This window comes from Myripristis murdjan, chromosome 23 (assembly GCF_902150065.1).
Source record: "Myripristis murdjan chromosome 23, fMyrMur1.1, whole genome shotgun sequence".
NCBI classification, from domain to species: domain Eukaryota; kingdom Metazoa; phylum Chordata; class Actinopteri; order Holocentriformes; family Holocentridae; genus Myripristis; species Myripristis murdjan.
Window position 1 is genome coordinate 3,007,734 of NC_044002.1, and position 13,339 is coordinate 3,021,072.

Sequence of the window (13,339 nt, forward strand, 5' to 3'; positions counted from 1 at the left end):
ATCAAACTATACAATTTCCTCATGGAAACAGGATCTGACCTGGCACATGTCCAGGTCACTGACTTCGGCTGTGGCTGCATCCTAAATGGAGGCTGCAACACCAGGGGACAGCAGCTTTTCAGTCTTTTGCCAGTCTGTGAGGTAATTCTTTTAAAAGGTCACTCAATAACTGTCTCTCCATTTCTCTTTCTGTTTTTACCTCTTTTGCCCTCCCTTCATCTCTCTCTGTTGGTGTGTCTTCCAGGAACCTCTGCGTACCTGCCTTTTGACACCAGGAGACAGATTCTCTACAGCCACCCCTAAAATCAGCTCTGTGGTGTCCCAGCGTTGAGCGCACTCATTCTGTCTCTCACATACACACAGATGGACAGTTTGTATGACAGCATATCACTGTCAAAATCCACTTTCACAGCACTTGCAAAAAAACATATCGGCCCACATGTGCAGTAAAGAACAAGACCAAGTGGAAATGGTTGCTTCACATAAATGATGTTAGTGTAACCAAGAGATTCACAGAAAAAAGAACTTTTCATGGTTAGATTTTCAAATATGGTACAATATTCAGGTCTGTGGCGGGACAGGACTTCCTCATTCTGTGAACAGAGCTCTGGTTACGAGCGCGTGTGCCAGCAGGCAGGGGGTGGGCAGAGACTATATGCATATTCATAGATCCATGCATCATTATTGAGGACAAGATTTAGTTATATTTTAGTTTTAAGGAAGTGAGTGGTGGTTTTCCACGGCAGATAAGCAATATTGATGATCAGAGATGATTTTTAGGGGCTGAATAAATGGCTGGATGGGGACTTTAAAGAGCACTGCCAGTATTGAATTTGCACATTCCTGACTACTTAAAAAAACCCCTGTGTACCCCTGAGTCTTATCCTGACTCTGACTGATGGAGTAAACTTGTACAAGATTTAATTAAGGCCTAAACTTACCTTCAGGACTAAGCTTCCCTTAGCTTCCCTTACCTTTGCCATGATTCAGGCATAAGCCTTAGCTTACTGCGAAAAAACAAAATGCCAGTGAAAAGCTTCCATTTTGAGACTGTTTTGCAATAGTTAATTACTCTTAACATTTAACCATTTAGTGGAACATATTTTATATGAACATGTGTGTGTGCATGTGTGTGTATTTCCCCAACTCATTTTTTTCCCCTGCTTTAGATGACTAGCACAAGAAAAAAAAAACTGCCTGGAAAAGCCTGAAAAATTGCCTGGGGCTTATTGTGTGCTTTGTGTATTACTGGAAAGACTGGCACACCTCAGTGGAACAGAGCCCTAATTAATATCATAGGCAACACCTGTGTTTACCTGCCTCTGATGTGTGAAGAAGGTAGACGGTAGGCTAAAAACCACCTGGGTGAGGTTAGGGAAAGGTTAGGTTTGGGCACCAAACCCAGAAACTGGACACGGTCTCGGTCTCTGCAAACAAACCCTGGTCTCACGTGGGACTCAGACCCGGGTCGCCTGAGTGAAAGCTGCCTGACCCATCCACCGACACACCTTCCTCCTCATGTGGACTTTGTGACTCTTTACACTACCTCATGAGATGAGAGACATAGACATGAAATATACTACCAATTTAATTATGACTGTATCACAAACTGCCATGAATCCAAGCTATCCATATAGACAGGCAAACATGTATAACACTAATTAAAAGACATAGCAGTCCACTGACCATGGGCAGTATAAACCTGCTGCTCATGTTAGATTATCCTGAATCCTGGGTGGATCTGCCCAGGGAGTTCAGTTAACTAGGCTGAAACGCACAACAGGTCATTCTGCCTGTGATGGACACAGCTAGTTCGCTGACCTGTGATAGATGGTCAGCTCAGCTCACTAATAAGAGCCGGCTCCTTCAGCTCCCCAACTGCTCTTCATCCAGTAGGATTTGCAGTTATTAATCAAAATGAACAATATTTTGACCTATGATTGGTGTTTCTGTGCATCTATCACTTGGATTGTTCAATGGAATCTTATCAGGCATATCAATAAAAAAGTACAAATATAACAATCAATAATAAAAAAAAATCTACAACAAATTTGAATACAGATTTTTTTTTTTAAATACAGCCTGTATCACACACACAATACACAATCTTGTCCATGCAAACGCACACTCATAAAAGCACACACACACACACACACACACACACACACACACACACACACACACACACAGAGAAACATACATAAAACCTGCTCCTTATATGTGTGAGTCGGCTCTATTCATGGTGAAATATGGTGAATTTATGCAGTTTTTTTCTCTAAATTTCTAGAGATACAGTATTTGCCTCATGTGTCAAATGAAAAGTGAAGATGCTGGGAACATGTGATGCTGTCCATGATTTCTCCACACACACACACACACACACACACACACACACACACACACACGACATACAGCAGGCCATGAGGTTGACTATGAACAGAGGGGGGCGGCTCCACTGAGGAGTGTTGCAGGAGTACAGTGCCTCCACTTGCCACTAGGGGCACAAACCTCCCCGCTCCAGGCTGGCTGGGCAGGCAGGCTGACCGCTGCTGCTCCGCCACACGGTTCACAGTCAAGTGGAGTTTTGCAAGAGGCGCATCTCACTGAGAGCTGTGCCGCTGGATAAAACTTTTTTTTTAACCGCTTCAAATTTTTTTCAAACGCGGCGAGCAAGGGTTCGGTCTCTGGGAGAAAGGCTACCGTGTGTTTTTTTTTTTTTTTTTACTGTTGTGTCAGGTAGAATGAGAATGAGCCTACTAGTTTGTGCCATGTTGTAGGAACGTCCCAGGAGTTCTTTTATGAAGCCGACACTTGCAGGTAAGACTAATGATATTACAACAGTGCATTCAATTATCCCCCATTTCTCCACCTACTTAAGTGTCATCTGACCTGTAAATTAACAATTTGGTATATATATATAATTTTTTTTGCAATGACTCGTATGTATCTTTTCCAGTTCGGAAAATGTGGCCTACTTAATGTGAAATTTGAAAATGTAACTTAGTCCTGTTTGACTGCATAGGCGTTAACAGCGAAGGTAGATATGAGCCGTGGCAATTTGATCTCCCCGTCTACTCAGGTAGCCCTGTTAAGGAGAGAACCCCCGCACCAAAATACATTCAGAAATCAGTGAGTGTAACGTGACCTCGTTTATTTTAATTTGCACACATGCTGTACAACATGGCTTAATTTATTTTACAAATCGTTGGGGTCCTCTCTTCTATTCGGCATACATTCACCGGACCAAGCAACGTTTATATTTATATATTTTTAACTTTGAACGGTCGCTCGCCAGGTAATCCCCAGTCCTCAACCAAAATACACAGCGGTGTTCGGCAGCGAACGGTGGGAACCAATTCTTAAAGTTGAGCTTTTATTGAAATAAAGTGCCGCTTGGTGTACCACTTCCATGCCGAATTAACTGACGGCTTCTTGTTATTGACGGTGATAAAGAGTGAAATGGTTGTGCGGTGTGGAAACGCTGCTCGGAGGAGAATTTCACCTTAAACTGCCGGTTCTCCTGGAGGTATCGGGGCTGGAGAGAAAGGTAAGCCCCACAGCTGCACGCTTCTCTCGGGGACCTTGTCATTGAAACAAGAATATATTCACATTTGCCTGAATGGAGGTCAACCCCTGTCCAACCTAGGCTACAGTAAAAGTGCACCTCTAGCAGGCGCCTTCAACAGGCTTTAGAAACGTGAGGCTTCCCGTTAGGGTAGACGGTGAGGAGGAGCTGATGCGGCCCTTTGTTTGGCTTGGCATGGCCGGTGAATTGAGCCTGTTGTCAGGGATGATAAAAGCAGGCTGGTCCCTGTTGTTCCAGCCAAGCTCTCCTCCACGCCTTTTTTAATCGTTGATTAAATATTTCCCTGTATCCGTTAGAGGAAGAACTGTTTCCTACTGGGTTGTTATCTTTTCCTTAACGCTTGGACACGAGAGAATTGCAGCACACCTGGCTGTGTGGTATTGTTTTAATTCCTGCATTCGGCAGTTTTCGACAAGTGGCTGTGCAGCACCACACCTCGTTTCTCAGTGGGATCATTATTAGAAACGTGATTTGGCCTGCAGAAGGCAAGGTGTAAATGGTTCAGTTGTTAATGGACTCGTTTTCTCATTAGTCCCTTCCTCCTGTGACCTCTCCTGGTAATTGGTGTTATGAACAAGTGCAAGTCTCTTGTGAGCTTAACCTTCATGCCAGGTTATGTAAGAATGTCCAAAGTCACTCTCCATATTAACATTATGCATACACTATGTTGGGTGTTTTACCACACCCTTGTTTGAATGGGCTGACCTGCAAAAAATAAATAAATAAATAAAAACCCTGAGTGTTTTTTCTTGAGGTGACAGGTATGACAGTGTGTTAGGGCCATAGTAGGGGCGGGGGGATTACAGAGCAGGGTGGGGATAGTAATATTCTGAGAAAACAATTCAGAATTCCAATGACTAAAATGAAGTTTGAAGTTTTGAAGTTTGAAGTTTATTTCGGCCAAAAATAGCAATAGGGATACAGAGTCCATACTAGCACATTAAGTGAGATTTGACTAATGACTGCACTGTAATTATTTATTTCATTATCTATATTCATCATTTTCTAATACGCTGTTGTGGAAAGGGCATGACTCTTGATTGCTGATGCTGGACATGTGAAAGACCCTTGATCTGACTATTGCGTAATCTTGAGTATTTTTTGCAGCTTTTGACCCAATTCAAGACATAAAAAAAAAAAAAAACACAGGCCACGTTTCCTGTTCCTCTCAAGAAACCGATAGCAAGTGACTAAAGTACACAGCTGTCCTGCATTTTTGTTTTCTGTAGGGACTGCAAATCTCTGTGTGAAACTCCTCTTCCGCCACTATCCTGGAGTTGAGGAAGAGCTCCTCTGAATGTTTCCCAGCTTTGATAGTCTCTGTTGTAGGAGGTAACAGTGAGCAGAAACCACACCAAGACCTGCAGCGCTGCACTGTCTGCTCTACAGTGGTGTGTTCAGCAGAGATGTGCCATATTTATCATTCGCAGTGAAATGTAATGACTTTTTGACTCGAGTGTGGAAATGACCTTGATGCTTAAATGAGTGTCTTGTGCAGCCCTTCTCTAATTGGCAGAGAAACAGGCTGCGTGTAGTGCCAGCTGCTGCCAAGGTTTTGATAGGATTCTGATTTTTCATTCACACATTTTTTTTTCATTAAAGTTGATTGTTACTATGCAAATATCTAACCAGCCATTCATGTGGCAGCAACTCTGTTGAAATATGAAGTATGTGATCTCAGTGCAGGGTTCCCATCAGGGCTGCACAATATGGACAGAATTTTATACCTCAATACTTATGACAAATATCTTGCTAGTGATACAATGGGTTCACACATTTTTGAAATTTTAAAAGTAACATCAGTGAAAATTGAGCATTCTTTAAAAAAAATGATATAACACTATCTGGATGTAGAAAATTCAGTTATCGCTCAAAAAAGTCCAATAACTGTCTTAGGCTAACCCTAACCCTAAATTTGATATAATCCCTATTGTTTCCTTTTGAGATATTAATATCATGCATATGTAGATAACAATATGATAACCTGTATATATTGTTCAGCCCTGCATTATGGAAAAAATGAAAACTAATAGACTAGTTTACCAGTCATGAAAAACACCTGGAAAAACTGAAAAGTGATCAAATATTTTGGAAATATTAATGAGATCCTGGAAAATTTGGCCGAGATTACATACTGAAATGTCGTCCTCAGCTCACATGGCAACATCACCTGGTCTGATTAATCTCGATTCCTGCTACAACATGGAGATGGTAGAGTCACAATTTGATGTAAACGGCATAAATCCTGGCTCGTGGCGGTGGTGTAGGCTGGTCGTTGTCGTGTAATGTTCTAGGGAATGTTCTCTTGGCACATTAGGGCCTTTAATACCAGTTGAGCATTGTTTAAATGCTGCAGCCAACCTGGGTATTGCTGCTGACCATGTGCATCCCTTCAGGGCCACAGATCTTCGGATGGCTACTTCAACAAAGCGTATGCCATTCCAAGCTGCTTCCACAGACATGACAGTGAGTTCAGTGGCCTCCACAGTTTCCAGATATCAATCCAGCACTCTGGGATGTGGAGGAGTGGGATATTCCCAGCGTGAATGTGCAACCAGCAGATCTGTAGCAACTGTGTGATGCTGTCAAGTCAGCATGGATCACAGTCTCAAAGGAATATTTGTGGCTTCTTGTTGAATTCATGCCAGGAAGAATTCAGACAGGTCTGGGGGTCAAAGTGTGTGCTGCCTACTAGTAGGAAGGTATACTTAATAAAGTAGCCACTGAGTGTATATCCCCTTTAGTTGGAAGTGTTTAGCCATAATTTATTTATGCTTTATTGGTTATTTTTGAGGAACAGATTAAACATGGCTACTCTGTGCTCACACTGGGGCACCGTATCCTGAGTATTATAAGGGGAACAGAAAAGCTTAGCTGGAGTTTACATAGTGAACAGATGGTGCCAAGTAGAGTTGTGTGCAGAGTCTGGACTGTCGCTCAACACAAGCTAGCTTTGGGAGAAAGTATCTCCATGAGCACACAAGGATGACTCGTACTTAAAGTTGTGCTGAGCAGTGATAATCCAGTCATCTTAACCCAAATCACAAAGCGGGGCTCCAACAAAGAGGAACATCCCATCTCCACCAAACAGAGTTGGTGTAGACTGTCTGTATTTACCCATATTAAATTGAAACTCTTCACCACCTCATTGACTGATTAGAAATAATTGTCGGTAATCTAGTGGTAATTAAAAGAAGGTTGTGGGAATTAGAGTTTGATGTCTTGGTAAAACAAGATACTGAAGTGTGTCAAGACAGGGGGCTTTGTCACTCCATCCACTGATGTTGGCAGGCCAAGATATGAATCAAAATGATCAGTTATAGTCACATCAGTGAAGTTAATTCTACTCATGAAAAGTGAGCAATGTCTGTCGCAAATCATTTATGATTGATTTTAAATTAATAAATTATACTGACTGTGGATTTGTGCGCTCCAGGTTAAAGCAGTGAGAAGAAATACTGATGGTCTCTTTGATTTTCTGGTTGTTGGAAGTCCTCAGCATGCAGAAGATTGCATCATAGTGGTTGGTTCTTGTATTTTTATTCAAAAATGGTTTTTGGGGTAGTTGAGCCATATCTTTTTTGATGGCTCAAATTTGTTGATGGTGTTTGAACTTGCTGGTTTCACCCTTAACGCTGCATTGACTGAGCTAGTGTGGTAGACGTTGGTGTCTGTCTGCTGCACTTTCAGTTGAGTTAGGATCTAGAGGGGCTCTGGCGGCGGACACAGACCTGCAGAGGTCTGGGAATGCCCACCTCCAGGAATGTCAATCACACCAACTGTGGGTGTTGGTGGAGGCGGAGGTGGCCGGAGGTGAGCTTGGCCAGGGGCGTGTGAAGACGTGGCCAGACGTCTTCATGTCCACCGCCAGATACTGTTGACAGGATCTGATGTGGTGGTTAATTTATTACACAGTCTTACTGTGTGGGTAAGGTGTAGATATCTTCCGTTACCAATAATCATGGTAATGGAAAGCTCTTAACGCCTAGCCCTTAAGTATGCATGAATACGTTTCATTATTACTGAGTTTCAGCGGAGAGTTTAAATTTGCCATGATGGTCTAAATGTTGTTTAACCGGCCTTTCTACCCTGACAACAATGAAATTGTGGACACAATGCTGATTACTTGATAGTGTTTGGCATGAAAAAATCATCATATTTAAAGATTTGGAATATTACTGCAAAATGTGAACTACATACAGTAGAATAGTACTTGCTAAAGGTGTCTGAAAGCACTAGGGCATCCCATGACAAGCACACTGTACGTCTGACAGCAGTTAAGTAACAACACGTTGAGGTCATCACGCCTGCCATGTGCTGCTTTGACCATGATCTGGTGGAATGATCGTCTGGAATTATGGGATTGAAACTGGACCTCCAGAAGATCAGATGGAGTCCTGTTACACACCACAAGACACCGTGTACACTGAAGGGTCAGGAGCAAGTACGACGTGACAGATGCTGGAGCTTAGCTGATGTTGTTTTCGCTGTTACTTCCAGTCAGTTTAATGATTGAGCCGCTCATGATGTATACATTGGGGATAGACTGATATCGGTTTGCTGATATGGCAAGAAAAACATTAACAGCAGAATAAGTAGTTGTGGGTCTTTTTTTTAAAGTGCAATTACAACCAAAAACAATAGTATGGTGCTTGTCTTTTGGTAGCTGTGTAATAGTAACTTTTTTGTTCTGACTTTGTTGCAGGTCTTGCTTGTTTAGTCGAGGAACTGCAGCTGGTTTCATGATCACGTGGTGCTGCATGTCAGAGGTTCAGAAGGCTTAGTGTCATTTTAATAATGTTGACTTCTGGAAAGGAGAGCAGATTCTTAATCCTCTGGTGTTGCAGTAAGAACTTGGTTGTAGCGTTATTGTTGACCATGTTTCGAGCTTGTGGTCATGGCTCGGCTGATGTGTCGCGTGCTGGTTGTGCAGCCTGCAGAGCTCTACTGCCACTGTGTTGTTTTATTTAGGAGGTTAGGCTGTTCTCCCTATTGCTCTGGGGCTCAGTATTGTTTCTGTTTTAATCCCTTTGCTGTGGCTTTTGTTCTTATTTCTCATTTTCCTGGCTGTGGTCAGACCCGGTCTTTGTTGTGAAGAAAAGACCAGTAATCTCCTCCATCAAATAGGTAAATGTTTCTCTGAGGGGAAAATGTGTTTTGGTGCTCTAGATGGTGAAAAAAATAATTAATACTAATTGCCTGTTTATATGTCTCCATTGAAATACATTTTATTTGTTTGTGATAATGTAGCTAGAGAAACTTTTGAACTTTTGATGGTAACATCTGAAGTGGTCATAGTTTGTCAGGGTAAAAAATGAAATGGATTTCCTTTGCAGTATCTGATTCTTGGTTATGTGAAGGTCAAGTCTTGAAGTATGTCTTGTTCTCTGTGCCATGTTAATATGTGACGCTCAGATTGCCATACATTACTTTCTTACTTGATGATTTAGGTTTGCATTCCCCAGCTCCACCACTGCTCATTTCCACAGAGTAAAGCCCAATACCATGTGGCACATTATAAATTTCATTACTGTGCAGTATCACAACATCCTTCAAGTGTTGAGGAATGCTGTGGAAATGAAATCTGAACAACAATGAGGACTGTGGCAATCCTGAATTTTTCAAATAATGGTTAACATTGATCTCTAATAGGTGTAAATCACCACTTGGGATTTTGGGTTTAACACTCAACTGAAGCTCAGCCTTCCCTTCCAACACAATGATCTCTAATAACTGTGATTAACAGCTTTCTGTAACAACTTGCTGTATCAGTGCGGAACAGGAAATAGCAAAGAGGACATGTATTTGTATGAAAATGTTACTGTTTTTCAAAGCACTGCATTTTATGGGTTTATGAATGAATGACACTGGAGTTTAGATGCATGAAGAAATCTTAATGTGGTCACCTAAGTAACTTACTATGGATCAATTTAATGTCATGATGGGGTTAGACTAGCAGATTCAGTTTTTGCGGTCAGTATTTCCCTACTTTTGAAAGTAGGGAAATTAAATGTGCTACTGGATACAGACATTAAAATCCATTCAGACTCTCACACATAGCATCCATGTGCTTCTGTCTGTGTAGGTAGGAAAAATGAGAAGAACCAAAAAATGAACTGTTCCTTTAAGCTTATACTCAGATCATGAGAAACCAGGCTAAGATATCCAGTGTGCTTCCATGTTCCAGGTGTCTGGAGCATGGAGATACTTGACTGCTTTCACTTGTGGTTTTTGCTACCTGTCCAAACTTGGCATTTTGGGTATGTTTTTAATATCATCAGAAGCCATGATGATGAACCGTACAAATGCTAGTACATCATGTTTTTCCCCTTCATTAGATGCAAGCTACTCCTGTCAAAGAGGGATGTGGAATATTCTGTTCACTGGTTTATTCATGGCAACAGACAGACTGAATTACAGCGTATCAAAGGTTCATGTAAACAGATTAACCCAAGGAAGATCTAAACCAGAGTATGGACAATAGGTGGGCCACTCTGACATGTAAATGTCTTCACTGCTGGACATCATCTTCTGGGAAGCCGTTGCTGCACTGCCACAGGTCAACTCTTTACTAGAATCCTGGCCCAATATTTTGCAACAAGGTGTTGGCTAACATTAGCACATGCTAGTGCCCCTAAGGGCTGAAAGTACAGGGAGGGTAGCATAATTCATACTTCATTCATACTTACTGCAAGCCATTAATGAATAGGAGTTTTTTCTTGTGTCTATAACCAAACCATGTTTGTGTCATGAAAGTGAGAGCCTTATAAGGCCGCCTCTGACAACTTTTTTCTGTTGATGAATGCAGCGACTATTTTAGCTGTTAGTTAATTCATCTAAATTAATCTGTTTATAATTTGTATTAATCAATCTAAATCTAATTTTACTCCAAAATCAAATTTACCATTTCATTAAAGTTAATTTTATTTTGACAAACAATGACAAACCATTGTATAATGCAGCACAAAACAAAATTTAAGGTTTTAATTTAAGGTTTGCATACTAAAATGCAAAACTTTTAAAGTGGCAAAAAAAAAAGTGCAACTTCAAAATAAATTCAAGTGTCTGTCAAACCCTTTAACAAAGTTAAAAAGTTAGGTCTGAATATTAACAAAGTGCATCCTGTTTACTTGTTGGCATGACCAGCTCTACAGAGTTTCAGAGGCAGTCAATCTGCCCTCTATATTCATTATAACTTTCATTACCAGCTTTGAATGAAGTGCTCCCATCCTTCTGAAGCCTTCGGTCTGCAATACTTTGAACTTTCATGCTGAACCAAGCCGGACTGTCTTGCTGCATTTTCTAAAACTGTGGTGTTGGCTGGTGCTGCTCCACTGACCAATGACTGGAGCTGGAGTTGGTTCTTAAAATACTGGTGTCGACACATTTTCAGCGTCAGCGTCATAGAGTATGTCAAGTAATCAGGGGCATCCTAGAACCTTAGACGAAACTTAGACGAGACCTTCCACAGTGAAGCTGAGCTGTCAGTCTCTTTTATAAATGATGTGGAAAACAGAATGACCTTTGAGATGTGGAAAGATAAAGTCTTGACTTCATTCATGAACAAGTACAGGGAAATCATTGGAGGTTTTGACTGATTCGGGCCAGGAGAAATAGGGTTTGCACTTTTAAAGGTCAATGTCCACGTTTTCACTGGCAAGAGACTCCTGGGGTAACTTGGAACAGGCAGACTTATTAGATATTGAACCATGACAAAGAACTCATGTGACACCTTGGAGAAACTAAGACAGCAGTAGGTGCAAGGTTCAAACAAATAATATTGAATAAAAACAGTTATCCAGATTAGCAGTGATCAGTTCATAAAACAATTAAATTGGTGTCTTTTCATGGTAGTCAAGAAATGGACATGACATTTGGTCAATTCATGTTGCCCCTGTTCTTGATCAGTTATATACAAATTATCGGCATTTGCAAAAGCTCTGTATTTCCCTGCGCAACACTTCCAGTACAGCACAAAACCTGCTACTTCCTTTTGATTATTTATAGTTGATGAAGTCTTGGAGGGATTAGTGCTAATATTGTTTAATTAGAAATGGCTTATCAGACTTAAAAAGAGATGTTGAAAATTCCACGAAAAACAGATTATCTAGAACTCTATTTGAAGCCCTCTTAATATGTCATGTAATTTTGTCTCAAGGCTTGGTCAGTGGTAAATGGTGTGCTATGGAGACATGACTTTGTAACACAAGTTTCTCACACCAAATGTAATTGGAAGTCGTTCTAATACATAACACAGTAGGTCTCAAGTTGATGTGTAATAATGATTCATAACAGTGCCGTCCTTCACCAAATTTAGCTGTAGAGCTGTGAACTGTGGGAAATCTCACTAACTCTGCGGGGTAGTGGACTCTGGAAGTCCACAGACAACCCCCCGCACACACACACACACACACACACACACACACACACAAGATTTGATGAAATTTGTCAAGGGATAGCCTTAACCCCTCCTGGACTATACAGGAATTTGCTACATCTGCAAGTCCAATAAAGTCCAGGGCTAAAGGAGAAAGAGCAGCAAAGTATTGGAAACTTTGTATGTCGTCTTCCAAACTAACTGAGTAAACTTCCTCAGAAGCATCACAGCTCACCCCAGCTGTTATAGACATGGTCACCCCAGATACCCCTTTTAGACCAAATTTAAAAAAAAAAAAAAAAAAAAAAAAAAAAGAACTATATGACTTTTGAAGACCACTTAGAATGCAGTTCAAGCCGATTTCATGAGCATGAGACCAAGTATGAAAGATAAAGAAAACCGATGCAGAACAATATTACAAGATAAGAGTAGATTGAAAAGCTGCTAGCTTTTCTCAGCAGTAGGATTGTCACCATACCAGAAATTCAGTAGTCAATATCAATACTAACGAATTTCCACGATTCTTGATACCCCTTTCAATACCATGGTTAACAACAAAAAAAGAAATAAGAAAAAGAACATGCACTCCTTTATTAAAATCTGTTGAACATCCAAGTATTTAAACCTTCAACAATGTAAAACAAACAATAAGTCGTCTTTTTTAGATTGCACAGAATTACAGTTGCAGTATCCAGAAGAGACATGAGAAAAATATGGAAATAATAAGTAGGCTTATACATAATCAGAAAAAAAACAACTAATCTGAGTGTTTTCTTACAGATACAGCAGTGGATTTCATGCTCCTTTCCCAGAACAAGGACCAAACACACAAGACTCAGGGCTCCAGACTAACTTTTTTCACCACGATCTTGGAATTGTCCTAAAAAATAATTTAACCCGTCCCAAAGTCGGTCTAACCCGTCCCGAATTCTTAATGTTGTCTTTTTACTTTGTTATTGTCATCTACAGTGGTTGTCATGAAAACACACTGCTGATTAGGAAATCAATTACTGTACTTTTTAAAATAATGGCTTTGATTTAAAAAAAAAATCTTCACATTAGTAGTTTTAATTATGTATTATAAGCTGCATTGAACCTGTATTAAGTTAAACAGGTCACAAATCCCTCTCTAATATTTATTTTATATTGCTTATTTTATATTGCTTTGATATTGCTCCTTCAAACAGATTATTATTATATTCAAAGATTGCATTTGAACACATCATGATAATACAATAATTTACCTTTGCCCAGTGCTCATTTTTAATAAATAGAGGTTGAACATGTCATAATGTTACTCAGTGCAACGTAACGATATTGAGGAGCATTATCGCTCTCAGTGTGGATGAAGGTGTTGCTCCAAATGGTGGTACTAT

General features: G+C 40.5%; 1 protein-coding gene across 1 annotated transcript in view; it reads left to right on the top strand.

Annotated features, from left to right (window-relative positions):
- The first annotated feature begins 2,514 nt into the window (after positions 1–2,514).
- The window catches only part of eps8a (EGFR pathway substrate 8a, signaling adaptor), a 66,156-nt gene continuing 55,331 nt past the window's right edge, over positions 2,515–13,339 (top strand). The window contains exon 1 of the mRNA XM_030045451.1: positions 2,515–2,817. The gene's annotated coding sequence lies outside the window, so the exon portion shown is untranslated. The remainder of the gene's footprint in view (positions 2,818–13,339) is intronic.